At 49.5% G+C, this 19432-nt stretch overlaps 1 protein-coding gene across 1 annotated transcript in view; it reads left to right on the top strand.

Moving 5' to 3' along the window:
• Positions 1 to 16848: 16848 nt before the first annotated feature.
• LOC136292293 (ras association domain-containing protein 7-like) overlaps positions 16849 to 19432 on the top strand; it is a 34053-nt gene continuing 31469 nt past the window's right edge. Inside the window, exon 1 of the mRNA XM_066187802.1 lies at positions 16849 to 16959. The gene's annotated coding sequence lies outside the window, so the exon portion shown is untranslated. The remainder of the gene's footprint in view (positions 16960 to 19432) is intronic.

Raw genomic sequence — 19432 nt, 5'->3', positions numbered from 1 at the left:
CAGGAGAGGTATTACTTTTCCCTTTCAACTGCTATTTCCCAATCTTGAAAAATTACGAACAGTCCAGGGGAAGCAGGAATCCAAACACAAACCTGTGGATTGTATTAGTGGCATGTAAAAGCAAATGAGAGGCCCTTGCTGCTGTGAAAAAAGTAATTACCTTAAGATCAAGCGGCTTTGTAAGTGATGTACCGAAGAAATGAAAGAGATGGACAGGGCTGCCATGTCATGCTGGCATTTGGGAAGGTGGCCAAAAAAGCAAGAGGGAGATTGTGTCTGTGCACCTGTGTGTGTGTGCTCCCTGCCAGGTGCTAAGCCCTGGCAGGGATGGCTCTGGCATCACTGTCACCCTGCCCTGAGACAAGGGCAGAGGGCATGGGAGGTCAAACGAGAGCTGCAGGGTTAGTTTGGGATGCAGGAGTGTTGCAGGCAGAATGGAAGGTTCAGACTAGGTCTCCCATTGAGTCACAAGGGTCAGAAAGGATCCCCTTGATTTCTAAACTCCATCTCAGGAGTCTGGATCCAATCCTTGGTCAGTGGTTTATGTCTAAAGAATTATAAAGGTGTAATTGAGCCTTTATACAACTTTGTGCTACAGAATTAAGGATGGCTAACCAAATATATTTATATGCGTGAAAGAAGTGATTTACTTCAATTGATGATGATAATGATTAGACTAGAAAAACTTTATTCAGAATTGTTTACTACACATTACAAATAGTTTTAACTACTAGCATAGTGCATAATTTTTTATAAATATTGAAGCAATTATGTTAAAGTTGGCAAAATAATTACTAAGTAGAGATTGATGTTACCCATTTCGATGACCATGGGCAAATCCCTTGCTCAGCCTTGAGGAGTGTCTCCACTCCAGAGAGGAATCTCCACACAGACCCAAGATAGGGGGTATTAGAGCACCCTGCCATTAAAAAGCAGGATTGGGTTTTTGTAGTATGAAGTGATTGACTGTCAGCCATATGTTTGTAGGCCACGTGTGTCAACTCTGCAGCCTTTAGCTCAGCGCCATTAGATAAATCATCTATACTAGCACTTGTTGGTTTCTTTATCAGGAGCTTTGTCTGCCACCTCCTTACCAGTGTGAGTTTCTGTCAGGAAACATTGTTCTTCACATCCTCAGAATGTTTAACTTTGGGCTTGATGAGTCAGCCTCTTCTCAGCATTCTCCAGCACCAAAAGCAGCTTGACCCCTCCTACTCCATTTGCCACTGATAACCTGATAAATTCTGCAAATAGGGTGAAGTCTGAGCTGTTTTATCCCCACCTAGGCAGAGCATCCTGCTACGAGGAGGGTTTAGCCCCCAAGACCCCGTTGGGGTCTGTAGCTTAACCGCTGCCAATCCAGGGCCAGTGTGGATACAGCAAAGAACTGCAAACACACTCCTCCTCCATTTGAAGCTCTTGGCAGGCTTTTTTTCTCCTCCTGGATGCTTGAGCCAGCACAGTCTCCCAGTGAGTATCTGGCACAAAGACTGTAAGAATCCTTTCATTCTAGATCATGGAATGGTTTGTGTTGGAAGGGACTTAAGGGATCGCCTAATTCCAACCCCATGCTGTGGGCAGGGATGCCCCAAGCTGTGTCCTACCCCAAGGCACGTTCTCCATCTGCCCTGTGACAGCCCTTCCCTTCTCGGGGTCACTGCAGACAGAGGACACAAAGCCCAAGCAGCTCTGCAAACCTCAGCATTTCTGTTTCCCTGTTCTGAGGTGTCCGTGCAGTGGGGAGCACCTCCAGGTTCAGTTGTGTGGCAGGGTCACCCCACACACATGTAGTCAAGCAGCATTTCAGCCTCATGATGAAGGCAGCAGAAGTCCTTTTCTGCCACCCATGGAGGTGTCACCCAGGCGAGCGCTTGAGCAGCAACACGGGTGCCTGGGGCAGGGTCAGCCCTTCTGGCAGAGCCAGTGGGTTATAAAGCATCTCACCAGATTTCCGTCTGGTGCAAATGGGTGTTGCCTCCCTGATTTTCACCCAGGCTAGCTTATATGTGCTAGCTGCAGAGCTGGTCCCTCAATCTCCAAGCACAGTGCCTGTCTTGGAAAGGATCCTGGGACGCTGGCAGGGTTTGGCTGGTTTATTTAACCAGTGCTGGGGCTGTTGTCTGCCACATGCAATTCACTCCTGTTCTGGATCACAGAGTTTGAACCATCTCCTGTTTCCAATGCTTCTGCACAGCTTTGTTTGCAGTAGCTTTGCCATTCAGCACCTGCCTGTGCTGCATGTCCAAGAGGGCTACCAGAGCTTCAGGGCATCTCCCAGGCTCCCATAGGACCAGCAGGTGCTCATCACCCATCTATATCTGTGTCCTCCTGACCTCTGGGAGGTACTGCTCCAAGCTTGTGCCTGAAGTCCTGGGAGTGGTGTGCTTTGGTCCTGACACATCAGCCCAGTGTGTCCAGGGCTCCCCATCTGCTGCTTGGATATGTATTGGTGCCTTTCACTGGAACCACAAGCTCTTCACAATGGGATCAGGTTGGCTTGGGGTGAGAAACCCAGGGATGAGCTAGAGTTCACCTGGGTGAATTCACCTGCTCTGAGCAAATTCATGATGCTGCCAGGGAGAAGGCAGTAGTAGACAAATAAATATATCTGAAAATCAGGAGAGAGGTTTATTCTAACAGAATATACTGTGTTAGAGTATATTCTATCCCCTTAACCCTTTGTCCCTGGCCCTGCATCATTTCCAATTGTAGCCAGTAGCAGATGCCCAGGGAAAAGCCATCAGAGCATAGGAACAAACAGACAAGTAACATTTCTTCCTCAGCTTGCCTCATCTCTGTGGCTACTTGCCTGTGCACAGGGCAAGTGAACATCAAAATGGGCCCAAAATGCTCTCTGGCTCTCAGGAAAATCTGTAGCTCAGTGGCTGTGAATTTCATCAGTGAACTTAAATCCTTGCATTTAATACACAGCAGATATGGTTAGATTTTTCTACATTAAGTCTCCCAAGCTTTGTCCAGAGGTGTGAGCAGGGGTGGCATCCCCTTGACACTTCTTGTCCCCATACTGGGATGCAGCAGGTGCAACTGCCAATGGCTCCAGATTTCCAAGGACTTACTGCCATTTTTCTTTCTAATATTGAAAGCCCAGAATAACAACTGCTATGAGGGGTTTGTTTTGCAAGTGGAGTAGAATTTAAGAGAGACCGTCATTGCTACGCATTCACAGACTGTTATCTGAATTTCTCTACCTCATGCTGCTGCATGTCACCTCTTCCTTGCTCCACGTATTTCCAGGAGCAGGCTCTCCCATGCAGGGCTTGTCCCTGAGGCTTTCCCCTTTGGTTTACTGGGGCATTTTGTGCTCCAGCATTATCACTTGCTTCACATGGCCCTGCATCCTTCAAATTACAGAGCAAGCAGTAGGATTGTGCATGGAGAAGGGTCTGGGGGGAGCACGCCAGGCTCCATCTCCCTGTAACACCCCGGCCAGTGTCATCCTCTCCCCAGCATATCCATGCTCCTGAGTGGGCAGTGGGCACCCTGGGAGATGGGTGAGCCCCTGGAGCTGCAGGTGAAATATTTGCCCCCAAGTTCCTGCCGGGGCTGTGGAGAGGAAGAGCTGTCCCCCGATGCCCTTGCCCACCTGATGGGGACCCGCCGCAGTGCTGAGTGTGACTCTTCCCGTGGCTGAGCCCTGCGGCAGCCCGCCTTTTCCTTATTTGTTTTTCTCCCTTTGAGAGCTATTCTTTCCTTCCCATATGCTGTAATAATTACAAGTGATAACTTAACAGCTGCTCTGCTATTCCGGGCTCAGCAGAGCCACGCGCCTCCACCTTCCCTCCCTCCCACGGCTCTGGGTCAACGTCTTGGCTCCAGCAATCAGGGATTCCTACGATTTTTGCCACTCAGGAGGATCTGGACTCTTTTCCCCTCCATTGCCATCTGTCTCCCACCCGCCCGCCCCAGCATCATGAGGGGGGATGGGACTGCGACATCCGTTACCATGGAGAAAGCTGAGCCAGCGAAGGGATGCACCCTGCATCCTGGGTGAAGGCCAGCAGAGAGGAGCTGAGAGGGATTTTCTTGTGTGTTTGTTTTATTATCCTGTGTCTGTTGTCACTCATGGGGTCTGCTGCAGGTGACAACCACCACCCTTGGTCACACGGACCTTAGGACCCCCCTAAGCCCTCTTGCTGGAGAAGGTGGTGACCTTAGGCCTGGTGTGGCAGATGCCACCATCCCAGATGGTGGACCAAGTCCGCATGGCTAAAATGAACCGTTTGCCATTCTTCCTCCTGTGCAAGAGTGGTGGTGGCTCCCAAGGAGATGATAGACCCCCAACAGCAGCCCTGGGGCCCAGGGCAGCCTCCAGGCATCCCATTTTGGGTGTGAAAGGGTTTTTTTCTCCTTTTACAAGAGAACTTTGCCTTCAGTTTTTCTGATTGCTGAAAGCCCAGAATGAAAAATCAGGATGAGGTGTTTCTACCTGCTCCCTGCCGAGGAAATGCTGCATCCCTGAGCATTCCAGTCCTTTCCCGGTCAGCAAGGCTACCAAGGTCAGAAGTGCCACTCCAGCACAGATGAAGATTCCCAGAAATGTGTGAAGACATCCCGATCCCTGTCGATAGTAGTGAGAGACACACAAGCCTGTGTTGGGCCGTGTCATCCAGCCTACAAAAGGCTGCATTCTGCTTCCCGAGCACTGGAAATCTGACACCTGCCTGCTTGCTCCCGTGCAGTCCCATACTGGTCACTGCAATTCCAAAGGCAGCAGTTTCAGCACCTCTGGTGGCAGCAGACTCAAAACTGTGGTAAAGCCCCACACAGCAACCTGAGGCAAGTGTCTGCAGCATGGCCAGCATCTGAATTCATTTTTGGCAATCTGCAGTGCAGACAGGGTGCCTGTGCTTCATCAGTTGTGTGCTGGCCTTCACTGACATAGTAAAATGCTGGGAAATAAAGACAGGATTTACCTGTGGATGGGATTTGCCAGAGCTATTAGCCCACAGTGGTCTTGACTCTTTTCACCCTGCACAAACATGTCATCTGCACATCTGATACGTATCACAGCAGGTGACATCTTCCCCTGCCACCTGCCAGCTGGCCTTGTAGGCAGCAGGTCCCACAGGATGCCTAGGGCAGGTCTTTCTAAGGGGCAGTGGTGGATAATCTTACTTGCAGTCCTCCCAAAATTGTAAGTAGGAATAAAAATTGGGAGTGTGCAAGAAGGTGGGCCTTCCCAGGCATTTCACTTCCCAGGCTGGGAATTCTGCTGCTGGCACCACTTCATAGCAATGGTGGGCAAGGTCAGGGTCCACAAACCAGGGGTTTTGTGCATGGAGACAATTTTTACACATCGGGGTGACCACAGAAATTGAAACCCTTGGCTTTAGGGTCACCAGCTGCAGTGCCTCGAATTGTGCCCCACCCAGAGGGCCTTTGGAAGAGGTGATGTGGTCCGTATTTGAGCTGGCTTTGATGCTTGGCGGCTGTGCAGGACCAGCAAGCAAAGGCTTCAGTGCAGGCACTGGTGGCACTGGGACACGCTGGAGGAAAGCTCACCAGGGGAAGCGACACGTGCCTCGCTTGCACCTCCCACACAGGAGTAGGCAGCCCCAGGAAGAGGCGGCTTGGAAAGCCTGTGCCATCTCGTACGGGAGAGCTGGCAGCTCCATCTGCCTCTGCTTCAGAGGAGCTCTCCGAGGAGCTGCGGAGGGTGGCCAGAGCGGGGCCTGTGGGTGGTGCGCCAGGAGCAGGAGAGGAGGAGGAGGAGGAGTGGAGGAGTGGGTGGGATACACGTGCCCCACACTGCCAAGTTTCCCTTGCAGGAAGGTAATCCTTCATTAAAGCAACTGCTCTGTCCCAGGAGTAGGGTAGTGCTATTAGGGGCTTGTGCTTGGTGTGATGCTGGTGCTCAGGTTCAGGGGAGGTGCTTCTGCACAGTGAGCCCACAGTGACCTGGGGACACGGAGGGCTTTGCGTGCGGGACCTTCAGCCCACAAGTGCTCGAAGCCACCACATGCATTTGCCACATGGCAAAGTCTCTTTGCAGCTCTGCTCATTTTCACGGGTCTTGCACCATGCTTTTACTCTCCAGAAAGGCAGTATTTTTTTTCTTGAAGCTAGCAATGTGCTAACAGCGTTCTCATTGAAACAGGGCACCCGGGGTATTTGTTAGTATAAAAACATAGAGTTAGCACTGTGCTCCTCACTTCTCCGAGCCCAGGCTATTGCGCAGCAAAATTACAGTCCTTATCTGCACCCAAGTTTTGCAGCAGTGTAACTGCAGCCATTTGGTTTTTGCTTTCTTCATCTCAATCTCTTTGATCATGTGCCACGATTAATCTGATCTCTACGAGGCGGGATGAGTAGGAGTCAGAAGAAAAATTGTAATCGTCTGTGCCTTTGGCATGCGGGAATGGAATAATTTTGTGGTCTCATCTCCATGCTGGTAGCTCTAGGAAAAGTCTCCATCCCTTCATCAGCTACCAACACCATGCAAGGCTAAGGGATACTGATCTCAATGGAAATATTCAGAGCTGGGTGCCATCACTCTTCCTTGTTCCCTAATTTTTCAGGCTGCAGGATCTCCATGACACAAACCACATGGTCAGTGACTGAAACCCAGCTGGCAACAATGAGCTCCAAACACAAAGACGAGTTCATGATAAGCTCTTTGCTGTTGTTTGCTCTCACCTGCCTCGTCATGATATCAGGCAGCTAATCCCCTGTGTTGTTTCCTCGCCTGAGTCAAATGTAACATGAGGTTTTGTTGGGCTGGGAGGAAGGGAGCAAGGGGAAAGGGCATGGGGAGGTGACATCATGCTGCCTAGCCCTGTCCTGGCTCTCCTGAAAGTTTTTCCTTGCTTGTTCCCACCAGTGCAGCACCGACACTGGTTTTTGCAGTGCTGACAGCTACATAGGAGGTGTTTTCCCCCTCCTAACCCGGAGTGCCATTGCCCCTACTACAGAGCATTGCTTTAATTCTGTCCTCACCAGCCCTGGTGTCCATCACAGCCGTTCCTGTTTTGAAAGTCCTCCCTTTCCTAGGCAAAATGATCCAAATTCCTTTACCAGCACACCTCATCGCTCTCTTTGAGCATTGCTTAATTTTATTGAAAAGCACTACTAGCACGCAGCAGAGATAACCATGTGAGGGACTTGTTTTAAACTGTCCGACAAGGCATTATTAACCCATATCACAGATTATGATCAAAAACATGTTTTCTATAGAAATTCTTCTTGTCCCATTCTTGTGACTATTCCAGCAAGAACAGCTCTCTCTGCCCTCCATTTGCCCAAATGATTATCCCATGTCATGTTACCTGTTCTTCTGTTGAATTATGTTTTGCACTGTGTTTTTTTTCCCTCCCCACACACCTTTAGGAAGTGAGCGATTCCTTTCCTAAGATCCATCAGAGGTCAACAGGTGCTGGGGAGGTGGGAAGATGCTGAGACTGGAGGGTAGAGAGCCCAAAGGGGACATTTTTCTGCTCAAGTGGTAATGCGTCTGTCTGCAGCACCAGGCTTAAAGAAAAGGCCTGGACGGATCATCACTGTCCCCAAGTCCCCTCACAGATCCCGAGGGCTTCTTGGCTGCTTAAAGAAGAGAGAAAATCTCAGGTGCTTCTATTCTGGTGTAATTATGACAGGCAATTTAAAATCAGCCAAGAGCTATATTGACGGTGTCATTTGGAAGATAATGGACTAATGGTCCCTTCAATTTAATTAAGGATTTTTTCAAAGAATTACAAATTAACCTGAATTAAGATGAGAGTGTATACAGAAAGACTTAATGTGGTTCCACTAATTTAGATTTGCAGTCTTAATTATTTTGGATTAATTTTCCAAGAGGACACATGATATTTTTATTGGTGTAAAGACCAATAAGGTCCATAGCAGGTGTTTTGAAAGTGAAATACTTTTGCCTTTTCAGGGCTGCAACTCTTGGTAACACATCTTTTAAGAATCTGTACTAGTACCTCCCTCCCAGGCAAGAATAAGCTATGGCAATGTAAAGGATCATGCTTCAGTTTCACAGGTGTGTGTCTGCATATATATATACATATGGGAGGGTGTCTGCCTGTGTCTGTGTGGAAAAACAATGACTGGGAAATTTGTTCTGTTTTGATTACTCCAACAGCTTTAAATCAGTGTAACATCTGAATAGTAGCAAGGCTTGAGGCAGTGGCCAGAAGGTGATGACAGAATCATCTGTGGTGGTTTATGGCTTGTTTTTCCTCCTGTTTCTTCCCCTCTTCCTCCTCTCCAAGCTGCTCAGTACTCTCTGGCTGCTCAGTATTGACGTGTCCTTAGCAGAGGCAGTGGGAAGCATTGGGAAACCTCTTCTCATCCCCACAGCACGCATGACTGGGTTTAGCTTGGACAGTCATGGTTCTGAAGTTCCCTCACTGCCCAGCTGGATCTCTTTAGGAAGAAAAAAAAAAAAAAAAAAAAAAAGAAGTCTCTTCTCTTTGCAGGAGAAACTGCCCTGGAGCCCCCCGTCCAGTGCAGCTGTTGGAGCACTGCTTCAGAAGGTGTGTAGTAATTGAGTCATCAAACTCTGCCTTGCAAAAAGATCCTTGAGGTACCATGTGTTGCTCTGTTGTCCTTAATGCTGTTGATGAGGATAGGTGGTTTTGGGAGCAGGCCAGGGTAGCTTCTGGCCCTCTGCACAGCAGGATGGGGGAAAAGAAGCCACTTGTGGTGTTTGAGTTGTGGTACCACCCAGATGATCGAACAGAAACCACTGCCCCTTTGGGAATGTTACTATCTCAGCACACACCAGAGGATGATCAGGGGAGGGTGAAGACCTTTGCTTTGGAGAAGAGACACCAGAGCCAAGACCCCCAAGACCTTGCAGACCAAGGCTTCTGCAATACAAGGAAATCCAAGGATGGCTGAGTCAGGCTGTGAGCAACATGCCTGGCATCTCCCAGGAGATCAGCTGCAGAGTCAGGAGCTGAAGCCTGCTTTTCTGCACACAGCTCAGGTGCCTGCAGACACTTGCAGGTGCGTAGGAGTGAGCTGATCCTGGGAAAGGGAGACCAGTGGACTTCAGATGGGAGAAGAGTCATGGCTTGCCATTACTCCCAAATCCTGATGCTTATGGAAAAGTAGCATCCAATCTGGCTTTCAAACCCAGGGCAGTTCCCTTGCAAGAAAGGGAAAGAGACAGGGAAAAAGGAGAATTGCCTTTTTAAAAATGTTTTCTTTAGGTAACCCTCCCACCTCGGGGTCTCAGGACTGAAAGGCAGGAAAAAAGGGCTTGTTGACCCGATGTTAACCTTCAGCTGTCAGCCATTCAGCTCCATGATCCTCACATGCCGCTGCTTAATCCAGGAGGAAAAAAAAGCACAAAGCCTGCCCAGAGCCTGTGCCATCTCATTAACATTTGGCTTAGGCAAGATTTCTGTCCTGTGCAGGGAGTGCAGCAGCTCCAGTTCAAACAGCTCTCGTCTGCTGTGTCCAGGGACAGAGGTTTGTCACAGCTTCTGCAGTGCTGTGCTTTGGGGCTGGGGCCTTGAGCTGGTAAAATATAATTCAGGCAGAAACTCTGGCATTTTTTGGCTTGTTGAGAACTTGACCTCTCTGTGAGGTCCTTCTCTGTGCCAGAATGAAGTGGTTCCCAACAGGCGCAAGACACAGACCCAACATGGGTTTGGCTGGTGCCTGGCACCTCTTACTGGTGTTGAGGATCCCACAAGGCCATAAAAGCCAGACTGCAGTTTCTGGTTTGACATCGCATCCCACATCCACATCATGTGTACTCAGAGGAAGGTCATAGGGATGTCTGAGGAAGAAATAATATGGGAGGAACAAGGAGCACATGGGCATCTTGACCTACAGCCAGACATCTACTGTCCCCAGGCCCTTGCAGCTTTCACTTGATTAAACATGAAAGCTCTGTGGTTGCCTGAGCTGGCAAATATGGTTCAGCACACCTGAAGTTGGCAGGGAAACCTGTTGCTCTGGGGTTGGCATGGGGCTGGCAAAGGTTTCCTCTTCCCATCTGGGAGCTGGCAAGAGTGTGTTCCCATCTGAAAAACAGGTGGGAGGAGGAAGGTGGGTGGCTTTATGCTGACTGATGTGAGCATAAAGTGTGCTTTTGGTGGTGGAGGAACACGGCCATGGCCATGGGCTGAGTGGGATCACATGAGCTTGGAGATGGAGCTTGAGCCGTGTGAGAGAGAAATGATTCTTTGAAGGCACAGTGGGATTCTTCAGTGGGAGGACCTCTGTTCTAAGTATAACAAGTCACACTTTAGAGATCAGTTGGTTGAGGCTGTGGCTGAGTTCCTTTGGTGTAGGCTGAGGACACACAGTACAAGGAGAAATCACTCAGTGTTCCGCTTTCCTGTTGATAAACTGTAGGACAGTTCTGATCCTGGGACAGGATCCATGGGGCTGTTTAGCCATGAGGAAGTAGAAACTACTGTGCTCAACAAGATCAAGGGTCTGAATTGCTGAGCATCCTGAGGCTTCAGGGAGCAGTAGGTGCTCCCAAGGGCATGTTGATTAGCACTCCCTTGATTCTCACCCCTTGTCACTCCCTCCAGGAGTGAGGTCTGCTTGGGCAGAGTGCCACCCATATGGCCCCTCACCATTTGCTACTAACACAGGTCAAGAGCACAGTCCCACAGGCTTCATAAACAGCATGTGTCTGCATTTATTAATCCAGATTATGTTTTTCTCCATCTACTCATCTAATCTTCTCTTGAACTCATGCAAATACTCACAGCTGACAGCATCCTTGGGCAAGGAGTTCCCCAGGTCTGACCCCCACCAAATGAGGACCTACAAGCTCTGAATTAGCCCGTGCTTTTGCACTGGGAAGAGGCAGCAAGGCCAATCCCTGTCAGCCTTCTTTGGGCCATGCCTGACTTTGTATTCCTCTACCATAAACTCTCCAGCCATGTCTTTTCCAGACTGAGGAGTCCTGGTGTGCACAAGTCCTTGCTTGCAGGAAGGCTCCTCCAGACCTTTGATCCTCTTTCATCCCCTTCTTCGTGTTGCCCTATTACATTTTGGATTCCAGGCTTCAAAGAGGTGCCTTTTGGGGCACAGGTCAGTGCAGTGGCTTGGCGGGCATGCCTGCCCCACAGCCCTTGCTCCCTCCAGATGCTGCTGTTTCTTGGCCACAGGCTGTGCCAGCTCCTGTGATGCCGTTTGCTTAAGTAATTGGCAGTGCATACCATGCATAACCAGCTCTGAGTCTGTGTTGGGGTTTTTTTGATCCAGGGCTCTTTCTCCTCTGGAAAGGTAGAGGTGTCCTTTGGGTGTTTTTATGAGCGTTGGGTCTCTGTCCTGACTGCAAATCCATCCTCCCAGCATGAAATCTGCTTGGTTTTCCTGCAGAGACCCCATGGTGTGTCAGGGACTGTAGGTGAGAGCCTGGCATTGTCTGAGACCTGAAGAGAACACTTTCAGGACTGTTCCACCTCCTTTCCTTTGCTTTTATCCCAAGTAAAATATATTTACATGATAACATAGAAAAGCAAAATAAGCAACCAAACCTCACTGAGGTCGATTCACTCCCAGCCTATTTCACGCTGACAAGACCATGACAGACTCAAATAGGAACTTCAAACTTCTTTGAAGCCAATTGCAAAGGTAAGAACCAGTTTCATAATTTGGGTCCCAAGATGAACTTTGCTGTAGGTGAGGCTGTAACTTGAATTTCTTGTGTGAATCTGTCTTGAGGAATAATGGCTCTTTTTTTTTTTATTTTATTTTTTTCTATAGTTTTTCCTTCCTCCTGGCCCCACCACAAATCTGTTGTCACTCTAATCTTTTCTTTGGCAGCTAAAACTATTACCTTTATTGTTTCAGGGCTTGGCTTCTTCCTGTTAGATCTCATAATTGGATTTTTACTCTCCAATCCATTTAGTCTCTCCTGTGCTTTCACTAAAACCCTGTAACCCTTTGGCACCAGCTTTGCTAACCAGTTACCCTGGAAGGTGCTCCTCTCCCTGATTTCCGTGGGGACAGCTTTCCATGGGTGACGCCTCCAGTGTCACTGTCTGTACACATTGTCATCATCATCTCTTTCATTCTGCAGACTGCAGAGGCTTGTTGGGTTTTTAACAAGAATAACCAAAACTACCCATATCACCCTTTAAAAGAAGATCTGAGGTCACCATAGAGGTAAAATCATCCAGAAATTACGACATTTCAGCTGTGGCTAGGAAAAGTCTGCTGCTTTGTCCACATTCACCTCCCACCCAGACCAGGCACCAGTCCTGTGTTTCTGGCTGTGTCTTAAACTCTATTAGCAGCTACAAGAGAGGTGAGACAGCAGTGAGGCTGTGACCACTTCTGGCACTGGGATCACTTAACCCTCCCACTCCTGTTCATCGTCTCTGGAAAATGCTGTTCACAAAACATGCTTCCTTCCACCTCCCATCCGTGTTGTTCTTTGGCCTGCAAGCTCTGCTGGACAGGGCCTTGCCCGTGCAGAGCCTCTCGTAACAGTGCCAGAGTCTTCACTGGAGGCTTTGAGTGTGCCAGGAGTGAGCTGATTGCATTGCAGGTGCTTTCTGTACAGCTGAAAGGACCTCTGTGCTCCATACCAGCAATGGTCTCCGTCCTCTCCGTGAGGAAATCAGTGCTTTGGTTTCTCCAGCTAGTAGGTACCATCCAAGCTGTCCTATGAGCACAGCAAGACGGTGAAGGAATCTGGCATGGAGGGGGCTTGGGTACCCCTTGGTATCCCAAGGAGGGGCTGCTGGTTTCATGACCTGAGCCATGCAGCTTCTCTTACAGGAGGAGGGTGGAGCTGAGACGATGGCATCTTACCATGGGTCTGGTTTTTCCATCAGGCCGTGCAGTAATGCAGCACTGTGATTTTTAAGGGAGCCAAGATCTTCACTTGTAACATTTCTTTATAACAAGTCAGGGCACAATGAAGGAAGCTCCCCTCCAGGTCAGTCAAGCCCAGCGTGGGCAGAGGTGATGGAATAAGACCTCCACGTGGCAAGATGTTAAGTACAAAAGGAGATGTAAATGCAAAGGGAGGGAAAATGGGGACAAGAGGTAACAACCCTACTAACTGGCTGCTCAACCCAGATCCATCTACCTGGCCCTTAACAGGCCTCAATGGATCCAGTCCCACTCCTCCTTTCATTCTTTTCCCCAGCCGTTTTACAACCCCAGTGCCTTTGTGTTTATGTTGCTGGAATGCGTTGCCATGGTTAAAGCTGTTATTCTCAGCAGGGTTTGCATCTTACCTGTGAGACAAATAGATTCGGAGATGGAGACATGCATGAATGTGTGTGTTTACCTTCATGTCAGTTCCCACTGGCCATGTGGAAAAACAAATCTGATGGGAAAGGAGAACCCTTCAGGGGGAATGGGGAGAGAGGGAGAATCCCACCTTGTAACAGTTTCTCCAAGGAATACATAGGCTAAGCCAAAAGCATAGCAGAGATGCTATGGGATAGAAGAGATGATCACCTGAGGGCAGGGGAGGGCAGAGATGGACATAGGTTTGTTGGAGGTGTTATTGAACTGAGAAAACACACAACTTCTAGTCAAGTCTATTGTGAGGGTGCAGTGTACGTGTGGAAAGGTGGGATTCACCGTTCCCTCCCTGCACTGTTCCCACACTGGCAGTGCCCACCAAAATTCCTCCTTAGCCCTGTCATTTTCCTTGGCTCCGGTTGCTCCAAGTGCTAAAAGGGGTTTGCAAGTGTTATTTTTTATTTATTATTATTTTTGAATGTGCTTATCAGTTACATATTTTCTAAATTTTACTTTATTCCTATTCTTCTTTTATAATGTTATTTATTCAAGGTATAGGGAAGGTGGGAAACTGATTCTTTGGCACATTCCCATAGGTATTCTTGTCCAGAGGAAAATGATAACAAAACCTTTGGCATTTAGGATTTTTGGCTCTGGTGTATCAGGCCACAATAATTTTATTGTTGCTCCTCAGGGAATGATTCAGAATAATGGATCTGCTAGGAAAGACGGACCAAGCCCCTGAGTTTTTTGGCTAATGTTATTATGCAAGTTTGAATTGATGGAACAGTTCTGAATTGCTTCACTCAAACATGCACTGAAAGAAGAATTGAATCAATAGTTGCTGGGCCCTCTTCCAGCCCCTCTAGCTCACTTACACAATCCACCAGTGCTGTCCATGCCTGGACAAAATGTGTAAGGCTGGTCAGGGGGGGCTCCTAGCCAGGAAGTGAGGCCCAGGCCCTCTGGAGTATTTTGGTATTTCTCATCCTTTGATTCTGCCTGGAGGCAGGACTCCTCTCCCATCTATCATGAGGCACTTGACTATGCCTGGCTATACCTGGCTGCTGCCTAAGCAGAGGAGGAAGATGGCACCTCCAAGGGCTGAGTCAGTCGCCTGAGAGAGAAATCACTCTCAAGTGGGATTTTTCCATTGACTGAAAATCTCTCCAGGTTACTGAGGCCCAAGGTTAGCTGCCTGTGTTAAAGCTTGAGATAAGGGATGGTGAACTGGGGGCCTGGAAATTCACTCCTGTCTCAGGAGGATTGAATGAGTTGGGGATTAAAGGGAGGACTTCTAAATCATGTGCAAGAAGTGCAGAAATGTTTTTTTCTCCATGGGAGGAATGCTGGTAACAACCCCAGCTCAGTATTTCTGACAGCCTTAGCCCCAAGCCCCACTGCTGGTCAGGGCTGCTATTTGCCTTTCTCATGGGTGTTGCTACTCCATGGTGGTGCCCAGACAGCCAGGTCTTACTGCCTTGTTCAGTCCTCGTGACCTGCTGTTAAAAGCACTGACAGCACTGATAGCGATGTCCTTTCATACCCACCTGGCTCCACGCTGACACACACCTGACCTCCTGCCCTTTTTTCTGTTCCCTTTGGGAAGGCTGCCAGAAATGTCAATATTTTCACCCTCTTGCTCTGTATGGCAGTGGAGCTGCAGCCCTGCCTGACAGCTGACACCCTCCCCATGCTTTGTTATTGGGGTGATGGAGCTAATGAGAGGGTGAAAACCATCCCATCACTTTCTGTGATTGTCATTTGCCTTCTCCTGCATTGAGGAAATGAAGAAATCTGGTATCTGAGCCAAACAAGGGACATCTGTAAGCATGGTCTAACCAGCATTGCTGGAGGCTTGGTCCTGAGGATGAGCAGAGCAACCTCAGAGCCACATGGACACCTCCCTGTGCACTTGTCTGCTCTATAAAGCCACCACAAATTAACTGCAGGTATGTCCTGAAAATTAATGAGTTCAAGACCTTTACAGCCTCACACGGGCCATCTTCTGCAGAAACAGTGTCCTTAATTAAATCATACCTCTTTCACCAGGAGCTATATTGAGCCCAAAGGCAAGGAAGGCAGTCAGGCTGCCTGGTGCTGTACTGGCAGGATATGGGTCCACTGGGAAAAGGCTGCTATGGCTCATCTCCATCCACCTGCAGGGCAGAGTGGGGTGAGCAGTCAGTCTGGATTCACTAATTGCTGGCATGGGGTGGCGAGGACACCAGCCCAAATGTTGGCCACGGGAGTGGATAGCACCTCAGCAGCATAGCTAATTAATGGAGTGAAATGGATGTTTGGGATGTGGTATAATGGAGAAGTGAGTCAGGCACGGCACCACAGGTAGCTGAGCCCATGGTTCCACCCTCCAGCATGCTCAGACCCCTCTTCAGGCCATCTTGTCTTGTGAGCTGGCAAAACTTCAGCAGTCTTCTGGGGAGAAAAAATAACAGGGAGCAGGGTTAGCAGAAGCCAGGTATGCTTATCCCAGAGGCCCAGTATGTGTTCTGGGTGTGGAGGATGTTGTCCTACAACTATTTTCCAAGCAGGAAGGAGATCCACATAGATGCCTGGGTTGAAGGGTCTAGAGAGCTTGAGGGGAGAAGCGCTGCCAAAACACCTGGGGTTGGTGTTATCTATCCCTCTACCACAACCACCAAGGTGACGTGGAGATCTCTCTTCAGAATCTACCCAGGCACCTGTACCAACCTCAACTTGGGAAGGAGCCTGGTGGGTTGGGTAAAGCCCTCTCTGGCTGTGGGGTGTCAAGATGCACTAGTTCCCACCTTGGCACTGCAGGAAGCAAGGTGATGGCTGCATCTTTCACTCAGGTGTGCACCTTGGCAGCAGCTGCACACGTTTGAGCAGAAAAGCCAGCACCGAGGTGTTAAGGAAACTTTCCTGTCTGACCCTTTGGGAGTGAGATGGCCGGAGTGCTTCCTGAATGGTCAGACAGGAAAGTTTCCCTAACAAAGGATGGACTGTTTGCATTGTGCACCTGAGTTCCCTGTGCTCACGAGGGGCTTAAGGCTTCAGTTCTGGGCTCCGTTAAAAAGACCTTGCAGGGGTTGGCTGGGAGAAAAAAAAAAAAATAATTGCTCCTGCGACTGCAGGCAAGCCAGAAAGCATTCCTGGAGCCGTGGGTCTGCGGGCCCGCACCCACGCTGCACCGTCTGGGGCAGAGCCAGGCGCCAGAAGCGGCCGCGCTGGGGCACAAGGAGCACACTGCCGGTGCTGGGGAAGCTCCGTCGCTCCCGGGCACAGGTGACCTGGGTGCAGGCTCTCCCTGGTAAGGTGACCACCGGGACATGGGCTGCAGCCGGGACGTGGAGAAAGAGGACATGCAGAAGAACCCAGGCTTGTGAAAGCACTTCTGGCAGTTGGGGAGAAGTGCTCCTTTCCCTTCCCCACATCTCTTTTGTTTTCCGCAGCCCGACAGAAGAGGCTTCCAGTAAGCGGCAGGGGTGGGGGCAGAGCCCACCCGCACAAAGGCAGCTCCCCACGGGCTCTGTGACCGCTGTCACGCTTTTTCGCTCAAATCAACGCCAGCAGTGGATGACGTGGGGCTGGTGCTCCCCAGCCCCGGGGCTGATTGGTCCCAGCTCAGGTTTGAACGCCAAGGTGTCCTGGCAACGAGAAGCAGAGGAGCCAGACTTTCCCGTACCCACTCGGCTCCGGGAGCACGGCGGGTGCTGGGAAGCGACAGGCATCGCGGCCGAGGAGCGGCGCTCAGGGCCACTGGCTCTCCTCCAGGTACCCTCTGCGCCGTCCCGGGCCGTGCCCAGCCCCAACCTGGGAGCTGGCATCGGTTTCCCCCGGTGTGGGTGGCCCCGGCAGCGACTCCGCGCCGTGGCTCAGGCGGCATCTGTGCTCCCGCACAGACACGGCAGCGGAGCTGGTTTCAGCTGGGAGTAGGGATGGGGAAATCTCTGGTGTTGGGAGGGTCTTGAAAGTGGCCGTTCGGTGGGGTTTGGGGGAGGGATGCTTGGGGAGAAGCTGTGCAGGGAGGGGGGAGTCAAGGAGCTTCCCAACAGTTGTGTGGTCAGCTTTCTTGCCCCAAGAGGACGGAGCAAGTGATTTTGGCTAGTTTTGGGTTCACTTGATTAATCGAACTCACAAAAGCCCTGCAGGGCACACGGGGCTCTGAGATGTGCTAGAAGAAGATGGCTTTACATTGAAATGAAACAGCTTTTCCTGCCAATAGCTGCTCTGTTTTTGCCTCAGCGCAACCCACCTGCATGTCCGTCCCTCTGGAGCTTGGGGGGTGAGGAGGGAAGGGCGCCCCAGGGCTCAGCTGTGTGCAGGAAAGCAAAGGGCTTCGCAGGGGCATGCTATAAAGAAAAGGCTTTTTCCTCCACCTGGAAGATGCGAGCAGAGATGCGAGGAGCTGGCTGGGGGAAGATGTTTGCCGGCACGGGGAGGCAGCACTCAGCACTGCCCATTTTGCACCTGTCAAACCTAGCAGAGACATACCCGTGAAAAGATGCGCCAGCCATTAATGACAGGGCACGTCCAAGCTGTCCAAGTTGAGAAACCACCTCCACAGGGTAACAGCCACCCCAGAGGAGCTTCCTGGCTCAGTGGCAGGTGGTGAGCTTGTGGAAGGGCTGGCGTCCTGCATGGATTCAGTGGCACACATTGAAACGCAGCACCACGACTCAGGTCTTGCTGCTGCAAGTGGGGGATGAAGAGGGATAACAACGGCAAGACCTTTTGGATCACAGCTTGTGTTATTTAATAGAGCACAGGGCTGAGACCTGCCTGAATTCTTTCTCATAGACCCAAAGGCTGGATGAGACTTGGAGATCCCTTCTAGTATCATGCTCATAGTAGATGAGCAGTTCCTCAGCACCGCAGTGGCAGCGAAAGGCAGAGGGACATCACAAAATGAGCAGGGAGTGTTTCGCTGGCAGCATGTTATTGCTGACCTGGATTCGCACTGATGACCTGGAGGGGTAAGATTAGCACAGTCAGCTTGGCCCAGGGCTGTGGGGGGATTAGAGAGAGGGAAAGGGGTCATGCCTGTTACATACATCATTTTTCTCTGTTTAAATGGGAATATGTAGCACAAGTTTTCAGTTTAAAAAAAATTATCCTGCATACTGAAATGTTGCCAAAGTTTGCAATCTTGGAGTGGTGGGCTTACAGCAGTAGAGGCTCTGCCTTGAAAACCCAGTTACTGGATCTGTGAGAATCAGTGATGCTTTTTGTATCTAAGTGAAAGTTAGGAGAAGGACATGTAAGAGAAGGTTTGACCTAGATGAACCTGAAAACGAATAAACATGAAAATTCACTAAAGGTGAATTAAACAAACTGGGTATTTTCAACAATCACATTTTAAAATTGAGCAGCTTGGGACTGAATGATGTTCCTACTTGAACCAACAGCTCTCCCTGCTCCAATTAGTTCAAATAAGACTTGTTTCTCTGACCAGTTAGGGCCAGTACATTCTTCAGGCTTTATTAAACCCATGAACAGTAATGTCAGTCTGAAACCCAAGAGAGGGGAAGACATACCCACACCTTGCAGGCCATAAACAGGAACAAATTCAGCTCACTCTGTATCTCCCCAACAATTCAGCTGGGGCAGTTTATGAACTGGGAACATTAGCCCCAGTGAGGCAGGACTTTCCCAGATTAAATAACATATCAGTCATTAAATAACTCATCTTTCCTGGTATTTTATGGAATAAACAGTGCCTGTTGCTTGCTAATAGCATCTGCTTTTATTTGAGTGGGACTGTGTTTTATAACAATCCTTCTGTTCAGTTTGCATGTTTGAAGTGACCCCAGCAAGCAATCACTCCACGGCTGATAGTAAATTCACTCCCAAAGGTTTAATGATGGTATTTACTGTAGGAGCTACCAGTTTTAGGGCTGTAGTGATTAGGGTGGGTTAATAGGACACGGGGCAGTTGGGTAATTGCTAGTGATGAGCCAGTGAACTCCCAGGTAATTGCACCTTACCTGGAGAGGTGTGCTGGCATGAGCGGTGTTTTAAAGGCAAAGCTGTGAGGAGGATAAAGGACAGTCATTGTCTCCACATGACAGCGCTGAATCATGAACAGGAAATTATCCGTTCTCCTCACCAAGGAAAATAATGCTTGATCTGTTTTCTTTCCTGTTGCTTTCTTAAAGAAAAGACAGTCATTGTAGGACTCATGTGCCTGTCAAGTCTGTGCCCCTTCCTTCCCTTTATACCATTTAAACACTGTTGAGAAGTAGAG

The sequence above is a fragment of the Chamaea fasciata genome, unplaced genomic scaffold (assembly GCF_029207755.1).
Source record: "Chamaea fasciata isolate MVZ Bird 193981 ecotype frontalis unplaced genomic scaffold, bChaFas1.0.hap1 SCAF_7, whole genome shotgun sequence".
In the NCBI taxonomy this organism is placed as follows: Eukaryota; Metazoa; Chordata; class Aves; order Passeriformes; family Sylviidae; genus Chamaea; species Chamaea fasciata.
Note: the sequence above shows the minus strand (reverse complement) of the source record. Positions and strands in the feature narration are given on the sequence as shown.